This window comes from Notamacropus eugenii, chromosome 5 (assembly GCF_028372415.1).
Source record: "Notamacropus eugenii isolate mMacEug1 chromosome 5, mMacEug1.pri_v2, whole genome shotgun sequence".
NCBI lineage: Eukaryota > Metazoa > Chordata > Mammalia > Diprotodontia > Macropodidae > Notamacropus > Notamacropus eugenii.
The window spans coordinates 5,533,942-5,546,204 of NC_092876.1; the positions used below are offsets into that span (position 1 = coordinate 5,533,942).

Below are 12,263 nucleotides of genomic sequence, written 5' to 3' on the forward strand. Positions count from 1 at the left end.
CTGAAGAAGAACATGGTGACTGTCAGCTTGGCAGGTCTCAAGACTGGCTACAGCTAGCAGAAGATCATTGAGATCCTGCACGGGAGTTGAGCCCCTGAAAGTGATAGAAGCTAAGTCTTGTTATAAAAGCAGACAACAGGGAAGGATACCCTGTGTACCCTTGAGGCCAATGGGGTCATTTCCACTGTGTATTCTCCCAGGGGAACACAAAGAAGTATTTAGTATCTGGGTGAATGGAAAAACCAAAGAAGGTGAAGCAAGATCTATCGCAATAACATAAGTAGCCTCACAAGGAAGTGAGAAGATGATGGTCACAGAATTTGGGACAACTGGGGTCTAGGAATTACATAAATATTAATAGCAGGTACAAAACAGAAAGTAAATGGGCTTACCAACAGAGTCCCATTTGGATCTCTTCATAGGGAGGACAGAAGGGTTACAAGGGAATTTACATGGAATAATGACATGTTGATCCTTCAAAGAGCCAGTAATGTGTAAAACCTTCAGTGGCCTCCCCTGACAAAGAATACAGAGGCATACATGGCAGAGGCCCTCTCTTAACCTTAATGATAATGGGAATAGCAGATTTTAGTAATCCCACATCTAAGGACCAAGATTCCCACAGAGAATCTGGGATGTCTGATGATTTTTCTGGACTATCCATTAGTCTCCCTTTGACATTCTCAACCAACATAGGGAACAGGGAGAGTGGGTCCTCAGGTGGTTGCAAGGCCAGAGATACATCCAGGGAGCAGGACATCATATCTCTGAGCTCACAGAGAATATAGTGACCTAATAGGTTACTGGAGGACTCAGGCAGAAGGAAAAAGGAATGCTCACAGACCAAAGGGCCAACAGAAACAATTCTGGGGAACAGCCAGGCCAGTGAAAAGCTTTCCTGTAGTGGACTGCCTGTGTCCCCACACAGGCTCGGTGATGTGGTGAACAAGAAAGACATGGGAAGGGGAGAAGATACATCAACTCAGTTGATTGATCTGAGGGTCAGGGTATTTATTGATGATATTTAATATAAATTTCAGACTTTAATAAGGGCCAAAGTTTGAATTAAGAAGAGCCTGGACCTAATAGTCCCCTTTGTTTAACTTAGAGAACACCTTTTGATGTCAGGCAAACAAATGGGACCTCCTTACCGGACCCTTCTTCTGGCATCTTAGTGATAAGCAAAAACACAGATACTTTGAGTTGTAACTTCAGCTTTGTCAACTCTGTCAAGATACCACAACTTCAAAGGCCTGTTTAGGACAGGATATCTGTCATCTGGGTGATGGGACTTTTTCCTTATCTTAAATCACAGAGATATGCTACGGAAAGAAGATGCCCATAGCCTGGGATCACAAAACCTAATTACAATGTGTTTACAGTGTGAGAACTCCTTTCTCATGGCAAAATGTACTTAAGACAGTCAATTTCTGTACTAAGTCAGCCAGTTCTGATCCTGACTCCATAGTGCTATGTAACTTATCTTTATGGGGAACTGACTAATTAATTAAATCATAAAATGTATGCATTTAGCCTGTTGACTTTTCTCTAACCAAGTTTTCAGGTCAACAGTTATGGCGCCCAAACGTGGATTGGAACTGAGGAACCGAATGGACATTTCCTCATCTCGCCAACGCCAGGACTCCGGCGCCAGTAGGAACCGTTTTTCCTAGAGTCCTGGGCCTTGACGGGGTTGGGGTAAGTCCTTCCATTCCCAGCTTCCAAAGGACTCAAAAATTCCCTTTAAAGTGATAATGTTTAATATAAAATTTTGGAATAATCTCTTTGTTCTCTCTGAAGCAAACTCAGAGAATGCCTCTTTCTATGTCAACAAAAGCCTGCCAGGGCTGACTTAACATTCCTTAGGAGACCTTTAACCTAAGACACTATCTTGAATAACGGGACATTTTCCTTATCTTAATATTTGTAGACATATACTATGTTATGGCATGTTAATGGTAAAGAAAACACAGACATCTTGGGTCGTAATTTCTATGTGAAACTTTGTCAAACTCTGTTATCTTATTGTATTTACAACCTATGCAATTAAGAAATTCCTTTCTAATGGTCTAGTGAATCACTCATGGAGATCATAAATCTGAAGGACACAGAACACTTCTTTGTCCTAAAACATATTTAAGGCTGCCCAATTCTTTGTATTGGTAGCCAGAACATTTCTGGCTCCATGATGCATTATGTTACCGTTTTCTTTAATAGGGAATTGATCAATTAATTAATTAAATCATAAAATGTATGCATTTAGCCTGTTGCCTTTTCTTTAACCAAGTTTTCAGGTAAACAGTTATGGCACCCAAACGTGGATTGGAACTGAGGAACAGGATGGACATTGCCTCATCTCACCAACGCCCGGACACTGGTGCCAATAGGAACTATTTTTCCTAGAGTCTTGGGCCTTGATGGGGTCGGGGTAAGTCCTTCTATTTCCCAGCTTCCAAAGAACTCTCACTTTAAATTCCCTTTAAAGGAAACTCTGGGGACTGGAGACCAAGTCACGTTAAATCACTCTGTATTACTTAGGTCTCCTCTGGCGATTGATCTCTGGAAACAGTACAGGAATTGCTAGCACTAGTGTCAATCAAACTAAGGGTAGCCCTAAATTATGTTGGCCACCACAGGGCTCTTTTGGACTGGTCAAAGTTACTTTATCTTACAACCAAATTAAGTTTAAAGGCCAACAAAACAACTAGCCAGCAGCAAGAATGTTTCATCTTGGGCTTGCTGACTTAGCTGGATGAGAACAAAAGACAGGTAGCCTTTTCCCTCTAGGGCTGGGAGCTGCTTCAGCACCTAGCCGTATCCTGGCAAAAATCCTTTCTTCTTCAAGGGCTCCAGCATGTCCTTCCCTTCACTGCCTCCATCCTATTCCTCATCCCTTTCCTTCCTCCCCCTCCCCTTGAAGGCCTCTGATCTGGGGAAACTGACGGCACCTAGATGCAATCTTTCCCCCTTGCCTTTCCCTACCTTAGACCTGAGGAAGGCAGCCTCTGTTCAAGCCTCTGTTGCCTCCCTCCTCCCCATTCCCCCTCCCTGCTTTCCCATAAGGGCTGTGGTCCTGAAGAGGACAGTTACAATCCACCTAAGAACTAGAGGCCTGAACCTATTCCCATGGGGCCTGTTTCTTTAAGACAGTCAGAAACTTTGGGCACCAAGTCTCCCCAACCCTCCAAAGACCTCAGGGGTGCTCTGAGCAAAGGCTACAGGATTCCCCTTTATTATCAGACCCTGGATTCTTGCAACGCCCTTTCCTCAGAATGATAATAGCCAATTCATGATGGGGATTTCTAGCAAGCTTCTAATTGCCTTCTCTGGGTTGTTTTTTGTGAACTACATTTGTATTTGTCCTGTTGTCAGTTTGTCTGTTGGTTTATGTCCCTGTCTGTATCATGTGTGCTGTGAATGAGTGTGTTATCTTGTAAGATTTAAATGCAAGCAGCTGGACTTCAGTGTCTGCAGCTAGGGAAAAAACAAACAAAACTTTGAGACTTTTCCTTGTCATTCTGGTCTGGCCAACCTGGAATTACAATGGAAAGTTAGATCATCTTAGGGAAAATCATTTTAGCAGATTTGCATGTTGTGAAATTAATCAGAAATATTTCGGGAACTGATCATTTGAAATTACTCCTAAGATTGTGAGTAGCCCACCTTTCTAGGTACAGCTTGGAAATGCCACCTAGGTCCTAGACATTCTGCCCACCCTGTCCCAGCACCTGCATACCGCCTTGGGCTCAGTAAATTCTGCTGCAGTGGGAGGTTGGGGGAGATGGAAGAATCAGGCCTGTAGCGAGCATTCTCTACACTCTGCCTGTGAAAGTCACCACTGGGACATCAGTTTCTCTGCTCTTGGTAAGCTTCACTTTTCTGTTCAGTTGGAAAAAGTATTTTATCTCTGTTTCACCCATTTTCTGATTTGTAAAAATAATTATGCTTGTTGTTATGGGATCAAAATGATAAAATGATTGTAAAATGCTTAACATAATGACTGGTATGTTACACACAACATTATTATCTCTCTAATGTAATTGTTACCTTTGAAGTTGTTTTAATTGCTAAAGTAATAAGATCAATAATTTCTGGAAATGCAAATTATACCATCTGTAGTTATTGTTGTGTTAAAACTGTATTTCTAGGATTATATTTCTGAATTTCTCTTAAATTGTGAAAATTGAGTGACCACTGTAATCTAGAAATGGTGTTAGACGAAGCAATTTTTAATTTGAATTTTGTTGAATCTAAAAGATGTTGGGAAAATTGTGTAACACCAGTTATGTTACTTTATCAGTCCTGCTAACTTTGTCTTATAATGTTTTGTAATTGCCATTTAGAAAATCAGGTATTTTCACCTTTATCTGTTAAAAAAAAAAAGTTAAAGCTAAACAATTTGACTATCTTCTATGAAGTTGTAGGATTGTTAACTGTTATTTGGGATTATCGTTTTAATGCTGAAACCTAAAATTGTTAAATGATTCCAATGTATGGAAAGGAGGGAATGGAATGAAAACTTTCTTTAAATTCCTTCTGTTCATTCAGAACAGTCCTCCCATTCCTGTGGGTAAGATCATCAGTCTTAATAAAGGAATTTGGTTGGTTAATGCAAATTCTAAACAATGAATATTACTTGCGTGGTTGTAATAGTTGTAATAGATAGAGAAAATTTTTAATAATTGGCTTTCACATCAGTAAAGTTTTAAATCTGAGAAGGAAAGATGTTAAATGGAATCCCTTACGTGTGTGTGTCCTGGTAAATCTTTATTGTTTATTGTAATTCAAAGAGAGTGGAAATAACTGTTATCTGACTCTAAGTTGTGATTAGTGAGACTTGCTGTTTAAGGGAAAAGGCATTTGGGACCATAACTATTTTTGGTTTTGAGTTTGAATCTGGGTACAGTTGTCTGCATTAAATCAGTATCTGAGACACATGCCACAAAGGAATATTTCTCACCTGACTAAACAGTGAGAGGACAATTCTAGACTCAATCTAGGATGACATCCCCCTGGCTCAGTTTCCCTATTGTGTTCCTTTAAAAAGCAATGTTTCTCACCTGACTATTCCTGAGTCTGGCTATGAAACAGATACTGCGTGATTGGAGAATTTCACTCCTATCTGAATTCAAACAGAGTAAAAGATGTTTTATCCTGGCATATTTTGTTTGTCATATGTCCCTGCCTTTTCCTTCTATAGCAAATTTCTGTGGTCAATAACAAGTGACCAGCAAAACATGTGAGCCTTTTGTGTAATCTTACTGGGAAATCTAATATTATTTTTATCTGAAATTAGAACATGGGCAGAAGTTTATGTAAACTACTTAAGCTTATCTTAAGGTGTTCCCATTGTTTAAAAGGATTTTAAAAGCAAGTGTTTTTCTGTGAGTCAGTCTCTTACATCTAAGAATACTACAATAATTAAGAATTCAGTTTGTTATAATACTTTGGAAATTCATATTACTCAAGAACATTTTGGTAACAACTCAGCTTTAATGAATTCCAGTTTTAAAGGTTTATTTTTGCTTGAGAAAAAAAAAGAGATATCAAGCATTTTAAAAGTTTCCAACTAATTTTCTTCATAAGAGTTTAGTGAACATTAGAGTAAATTTTAAACTGTTTTTAAAGAAGGGAAATACTTTTAGAAGAAATGTTTTGAAAAATCATGTGTGATTCTTAGAAGGCCTACTAAAACTTCAAAATAATATCCTGTTAAATTAAGCTGTTTTGATCTGAATATGTAGTCATTCTATGGCCTAAGTCAGAGTTAAAGTTTGTGTTTGAATTTATTATGTAAAAGATTTAATTCCTGAAGTATCTCATTCTTCCAGAGTGAGTATAATTAGGGAAGAATAACAATTTGTGAAACAAAGACATAATTCCATCAAACTATAAATTTAGTCATTAACCTCTTTGTTTTGTTTAAGCTGGAATGAGATTCCAGTACAGTTATGCTAGTAAAAAGTAATAACTTATGAGCTATCTTGTCTTATGGTTAAAATGTAAAAGCAAGTGGAAGAATAGGATTGAGAGATTTGGAAAGACAAATTAAGTTCTGCTTGAAACTATGAAAGTTAGATAAATTTTAAGTATAAATATGGGTTTTCGAAACCACTGTTGCTCCTAGATAGTTGTTCTGGATGCTTTTGTGTCAATTTCAGATGATGTAAAGAGTGAGGAAGTATTTTATCTGAGGGATACCAGACAATATTTATTTGCTATATAAGACTGGGCCTGCAATTTACTATTGTTTGAAGTTCTGATTACAGGAATACTTGTCTAAGTTATCATAAAGCCAACTGACATGTGCTGCAGGCTAAGGGTGGAGGCTTGGAAAGGTTTTGAAGACGACCTTCGACACGGTCTAGGTAGTATCTTCCTAACTTTATTTCCCAAATGTGCTATTTCCTTTCTGAGAAAGGAAATCTCCCACCTGATTACCTCTAAGCCCTGCTTTCAGCACCTTGTAACCTCACAATTACATGTCAGGTAATGGCTTATTGCTGGAATCATCTAGAACTAAGGAGATCCCTTCCTTCTGTTAACATTGTCCCTCTTTCTCTTTTATAGCAAGTCTTTGTAATTAAGAAGTTCTGTAAGTATAATACTAAGTCTATCAAATAATAAATGGAAATTGGAACATCTCTGAGTTATTATAATGGGGTGCAGAAATGAATAGCTTACAACTTTAACCTGTATTCCTGACCAAATAAATAGATATAATATAGAGATAACATCGAGGAAATGATTAGATCAGGTAATGAGACAAAGATGTAATGTGATAAATGTCTAATTAAATAGAGTAACAAATTTTGAGGAAAAACAACAGGATCAGCCTGATTCCTCTAAGAATTATATGCAAATGGATATCATTGACTTCTAAAATTTGTCAATATTTTGAGAATAAGATCTCAAATTTGGATTTTTGCATAAAATTTTTACAGGATAGTAGTAAAAGTAAGTGAAATTATTTGTTCTCTGTTAAAATATCTGTCCAATAATTTAAAAGGCAGATGAGTTCATTTTATGGTTGAACCCTCACATTTTAAAAGATTCTTACTCCAGATGCAAGATTTAGGTAAAGATAGAAACAGCAAATAATGTGAGCCAAAATTTTCTGAAATTTCAAAAAAAATGGAGAACAAATTTTAAGTAATTGTACTAATTTATATGGTCAGAAGTATCTGGGAACTTCTAGATTTGAGCCAGAAAGGCAGAATTCTCTTTTTGAACTAGCCCAAGAATAAAACCTATTGTCAAAGAAAAGGTATCAGATAACTACATGAGAAATCTGGGATTCAAAGTTTTGTTTAAATGAAATTTAAGAATGGATTACTGGGATACAAGGAACTTGATGTTAATTAACATTGAAATAATAATTGCATTGATTTGTATGGCTCATGTTTAATTTTCTTGTTTATGTTGGTGACATGTAAATCTCCCTTTCAAAACTAGTCTATCGTGAGCCATCTAAGTTTTAATCTGTACCTGACGTAATGTAAAAATACAATTTGTGAACTGTAAAAAAACTTCACTGTGTTGTTTGAACCCAGCCCTGCGTGGCTGGGAAACTGAACTATTGCTAAGTGCCTTTAGCCATGTTAACTATGTTGTATTGTTTCATTTCCATTATCAAATCATGTTTCCTGGGAGACCCTGTCAAGTTTTCTGTATAGACTCTTGGATCCATCTGTCACCTCCATGGCTCCTGACCCTGCGTGAACCATGCCCTCCAATTTTGAAGAGGCCTGAAGAAGATGCCATCAGACATAGACAGCTTTCCCAAGAGCCTGGACCAGACATGCATGAAGAGTAAACTCTCACACTACTGGTTATTTAGAGGTTTTTTCATATCTTTGCTGGTCTACAGGAGAAGCCTTCAGCTTGCCTTTGACCAAAAGGAGGGAATGATAATGTTTAATATAAAATTTTGGAATAATCTCTTTGTTCTCTCTGAAGTAAACTCAGAGAATGCCTCTTCCTATGTCAACAAAAGCCAGCCAGGGCTGACTTAACATTCCTTAAGAGACCTTTAACCTAAGACACTATCTTGAATAATGGGACGTTTTCCATATCTTAATATTTGTAGACATATACTATGTTATGGCATACTATGTTAATGGTAAAGAAAACACAGACATCTTGGGTCGTAATTTCTATGTGAAACTTTGTGAAACTGTTATCTTATTGTATTTACAACCTACGCAGTTATGAAATTCCTTTCTAATAGTCTAGTTAATCACTCATGGAGACCATAAATCTGAAGGACACAGAACACTTCTTTGTCCTAAAAACAGATTTAAGGCTGCCCAATTCTTTGTATTGTAGCCAGAACATTTTTGGCTCCATAATGCATTATATTAACATTGTCTTTAATAGGGAATTGATTAATTGATTAATTAAATCACAAAATGTATGCATTTAGCCTGTTGCTTTTTCTTTAACCAAGTTTTCAGGTCAACACTAAGGACTCAAGAGTAATATTTTTGTCATTAAGTGCCACTGCAGGAAAATAAAAAAAAATAACTGTGCCTTGCCCTAAGATGATTAGTTGAGGAAAAATCTCTCAGGAGTACACATATGTGTGTGTGTGTGTGTGTGTGTGTGTGTGTGTGTGTGCATGTGTCTACAACATGGTATTGTTCTGAGTTCTGATTTCAGGTGTAATTCTCTGAATTACCATTACACCAGTGAACTACTATTGAAGGGAAATGCCATGAGCTGCTCAAAGTGAGTGTGATCTGAGAATTGCTACAGGCTGCTGCTTATACCTGGGAAGGTTGAGAAGACAGACTTACAAAGATAATGGAGGGATGATTTTGACTCAGTTTCCCCATTGTGCTATTTCCTTTGTGAATAGAAATGTTTCCCATCTCCTAAATCCTGTGTCTCCCAAGGATGCCCTGTGAATACTGTGTGCCCCGACCTGCAGGGCCAGTATGAGTGGGGAGATCGAGGAGAACGCCTACCTGAAGGGGATGGGTGAAAAGAGGAGTGAGACCAAAAGGGTGGCAAGCAAGGTCTGATTTTATTGGTAGATCTGCAAGCTTATATATGGAAGAACAAGGAAGCTCAAGACAAGTTTGCGGTGGGCTGTTTACCCCAGAACATTTCGTACTTTGGCCATCTGTGTTTGCACAATGTCTCCTGCTCTGCTATCTCCCGCATTGGTGTGTTTGCACAACCTCGGGTGATTCTTTCTTTATCTTGTCACAGGATCATGAGGGCATGGTTTTCTCATGGGGGGTGAAGGCAAACGGATCAGGGAAAGGCAGGTCTCAGGGTATCGGCCCCTGACAACTGTGGAATTTTTCTACATGATTGGCTATTTCATAAAGTTAACTCAGATTTGCCTGCCATTTGAGCAGAGCTAAGGAAGTTTTACCCTCTTCACAGCAGTCTGTGCCCTTGAAGGGACAGTCTTGAAATTGTTTCCACTATGTCCTTTCCTCTTCCTTTCATAGTAAATTTCCAAAACAAGGGCAAGTGAATTGGAAAGGTGTTTGTTTTTTTTTAATAATAAGTCTTATTGTTGCAATACTTAAATATCTCTGAGTTGCTGCAAAGTGATGTAAGACCTTATTGTTTTGATTTTACTATTCTGAATTGTTAGTGAACATTTCTTTTAATTTCCCAGCCTAAGCAACTGGGAAAATGAGTGAGTAGGCTTGGCACTTTTTTGAAATATATGTCATTATGTGTACTATGAAGTCTGAACAATGTCACTTCTTTTCTTGATAATCTGATGAGATACATAAATGTGCATCTATCTATCTATATCTATATAGATATAGATAGAGATAGATATATACACATTACTATACTGTTTTCATGAGAATTGGATTTATGAGATTGTCTTCCAGATGTTTCTATTGGGCCTAGGAACATAAGGTCAAATAAACATCAAGTTCCTGAATGATATTTACTGGTTAAAAGAGGCAAATAGGCTAAATTCATAGTATTTATGAAGCTAGCAGATGTGTGACCAATGATAATGTTTAATATAAAATTTTGGAATAATCTCTTTGTTCTCTCTGAAGCAAACTCAGAGAGTGCCTCTTCCTATGTCAGCAAAAGCCAGCCAAGGCTGACTCTACATTCCTTAAGTGACCTTTAACCTAAGACGCTATCTTGAATAATGGGACGTTTTCCATATCTTAATATTTGCAGACATATACTATGTTATGGCATGTTAATGGTAAAGAAAACACAGACATCTTAGGTCATAATTTCTATTGAACTTTGTTTACCCTTTCCTATGTCAGTTATCTGTTTAGGGCAGGAAGCCTGCCACTTACTAGTGGTGGGATTTCCTTCTTTATCATCTAGACATATGTTTACCCAGCTGGAATCCCAAGGCCTGACCAACATTACTTTGTTAATTGTCTTGTCTTACTAAATTTATGATTTGTTCAACTAGGAGAGTTCCTTTCTCACGGCAAAATGTATATAAGCCAGAAGATTTCTGCAATGGGTAGCCAGAACATTTCTGGCTCCATAATGCATTATGTTACTGTTTTCTTTAATAGGGAATTGATTAATTAATTAAATCATAAAATGTATGCATTTAGCCATGTTGCCTTTTCTTGGTAAGTTTTCAGGTCAACACCATCGAGCCAGAAGAAAACTTCTGACTGTCTGACACAAGGATGACCAGGCTGAAATCGATTTTAGGACAATCCCAGGATGTCTGTGTCCCTGAGATTTATGGTCTCTATATGTCTTTAACCATGCCATGAGAAAGGAAGTTTCTTAGCTGAATAAGCTGTGAACACAATGAGACGAGACAATTAACAAAGTAGCATATGTCTCAGTGAGACAAAATAAAGAATACCACTGAAGAGGTTGAGGGTTGATGGGGGACCCCAAAATAGCGACGGTCAGGGTCGTGCTCGAATGAATTCCACTCAAGCCTTCTGAAAGCCAAAGAAAACAAAGTTTATTAAGGATTCGCCTAATTGGGTTGCCTCTTAAGGAGACTAAGCATTTGTAACGCTTGTATTCACAAGAGGGCCAGATAGAATCCCAGCTAGACAGAGTCTGAGCTGGATTGAACCTGAGCACCTTCATGGAGGCAAGATGGGACTTAAATACAGAAAAGACTATAGGAGGGATGGGGGGTGGTCTGGTAGTTCAGGGTGATGGGAGGAGGGGTTTAGGAAGGGTCTCGAGGAGAAGTCCTAGGAGGGAATGGAAGGAGGGTCAAAGGCTGGAAACAGCTGGAGGCTATCCAGAGATATCAGACAATGGAGGGTTTGGGTGGGAAGCAGGTGGGGCAATCAAGAGATCACAGACAATGCTCACAGATTTGAGTATGAAAAGCCAGGTTAAGTGAAGAGATTCCAGGGGAGCTCAAGGAAGTTAGTTCTCAGACTCTGAACCCCATCACCACCATTCTGGTTGCAGGTGTCCTGTCATAAACAGGTATTTGAAATTGCTGACACAGGAAAAGGCATTTTTAGAGCAAAGCACAGCAGTCAGATTGATCAGTTCAGCTTCAGCCCTTCCTAAAACTCCAAAAATGATATTAAATGTTATCGATGTTTACGTTGTCCTTTCATCCTAAAGGTAATGAAGCACAAGACTAAAATGCCAACCAAAGGACTGAACTCTCTGAAGCTCCAGTGAATAAGATGAGATGAATGAACTTTTTGTAAATTGATTTCATGTTTTTCCAGAGGGTGTACAGGCTTTATGTTCAAATATTATTAATAATGTTGTTTTCATTATAATCAATAAACTTGGAATTGGACTAAGGTTTTTTTTTTAATATAAAATGGCTTTAATTAGTTGTGAATAAAGTTTAAATGGTGATTTTCTTTCCTGCTTTAAAATGTCTCTCTGACAATTTGAAGAGGCACCTGTATTTGCTTACTTCAGACTCGGGGGTCATGCTTCCTGCCCTCAGCTCTCCCTGCTGCCTTTGCCTTTCAGTGAGAGAATGTCCTTTAGGAAAAGAAATAACAAGATAGAGGGAAAGGCCTCCAAATGCAAATGATTCAAGACTGAAGGAGAGGGTTAAATTGGGTTGGGCAAGTGTGGGGTCCAACAGCAGGGAGGACAGGGACACCTGCCTGGTGGGGGAGGGGATGGTTGGGAGAGACAGGAGGGAGGGAGGGTCTGGGTGTCCTAGTTTGGAAGAAGGTGCATGTGGGACTAGAGCTGGAAGAAGACCAGGAGATCCTACTCAGAAGGCGGAGGGTCTGAGTCCCAGAGCAGGGGAAGGAGGGAGTGAGAGAGGTTGTGGGAGGAGAACTCTCCCA

At 38.5% G+C, this 12,263-nt stretch overlaps 1 long non-coding RNA gene across 2 annotated transcripts in view; it reads right to left on the reverse strand.

Moving 5' to 3' along the window:
- Window positions 1-11,786: 11,786 nt before the first annotated feature.
- Window positions 11,787-12,263, reverse strand: part of LOC140508217 (uncharacterized) — a 40,279-nt gene continuing 39,802 nt past the window's right edge. For both annotated transcript variants that reach the window (XR_011968342.1, XR_011968341.1), the window contains exon 4: window positions 11,787-11,946. This is a non-coding gene — a long non-coding RNA (uncharacterized lncRNA). The remainder of the gene's footprint in view (window positions 11,947-12,263) is intronic.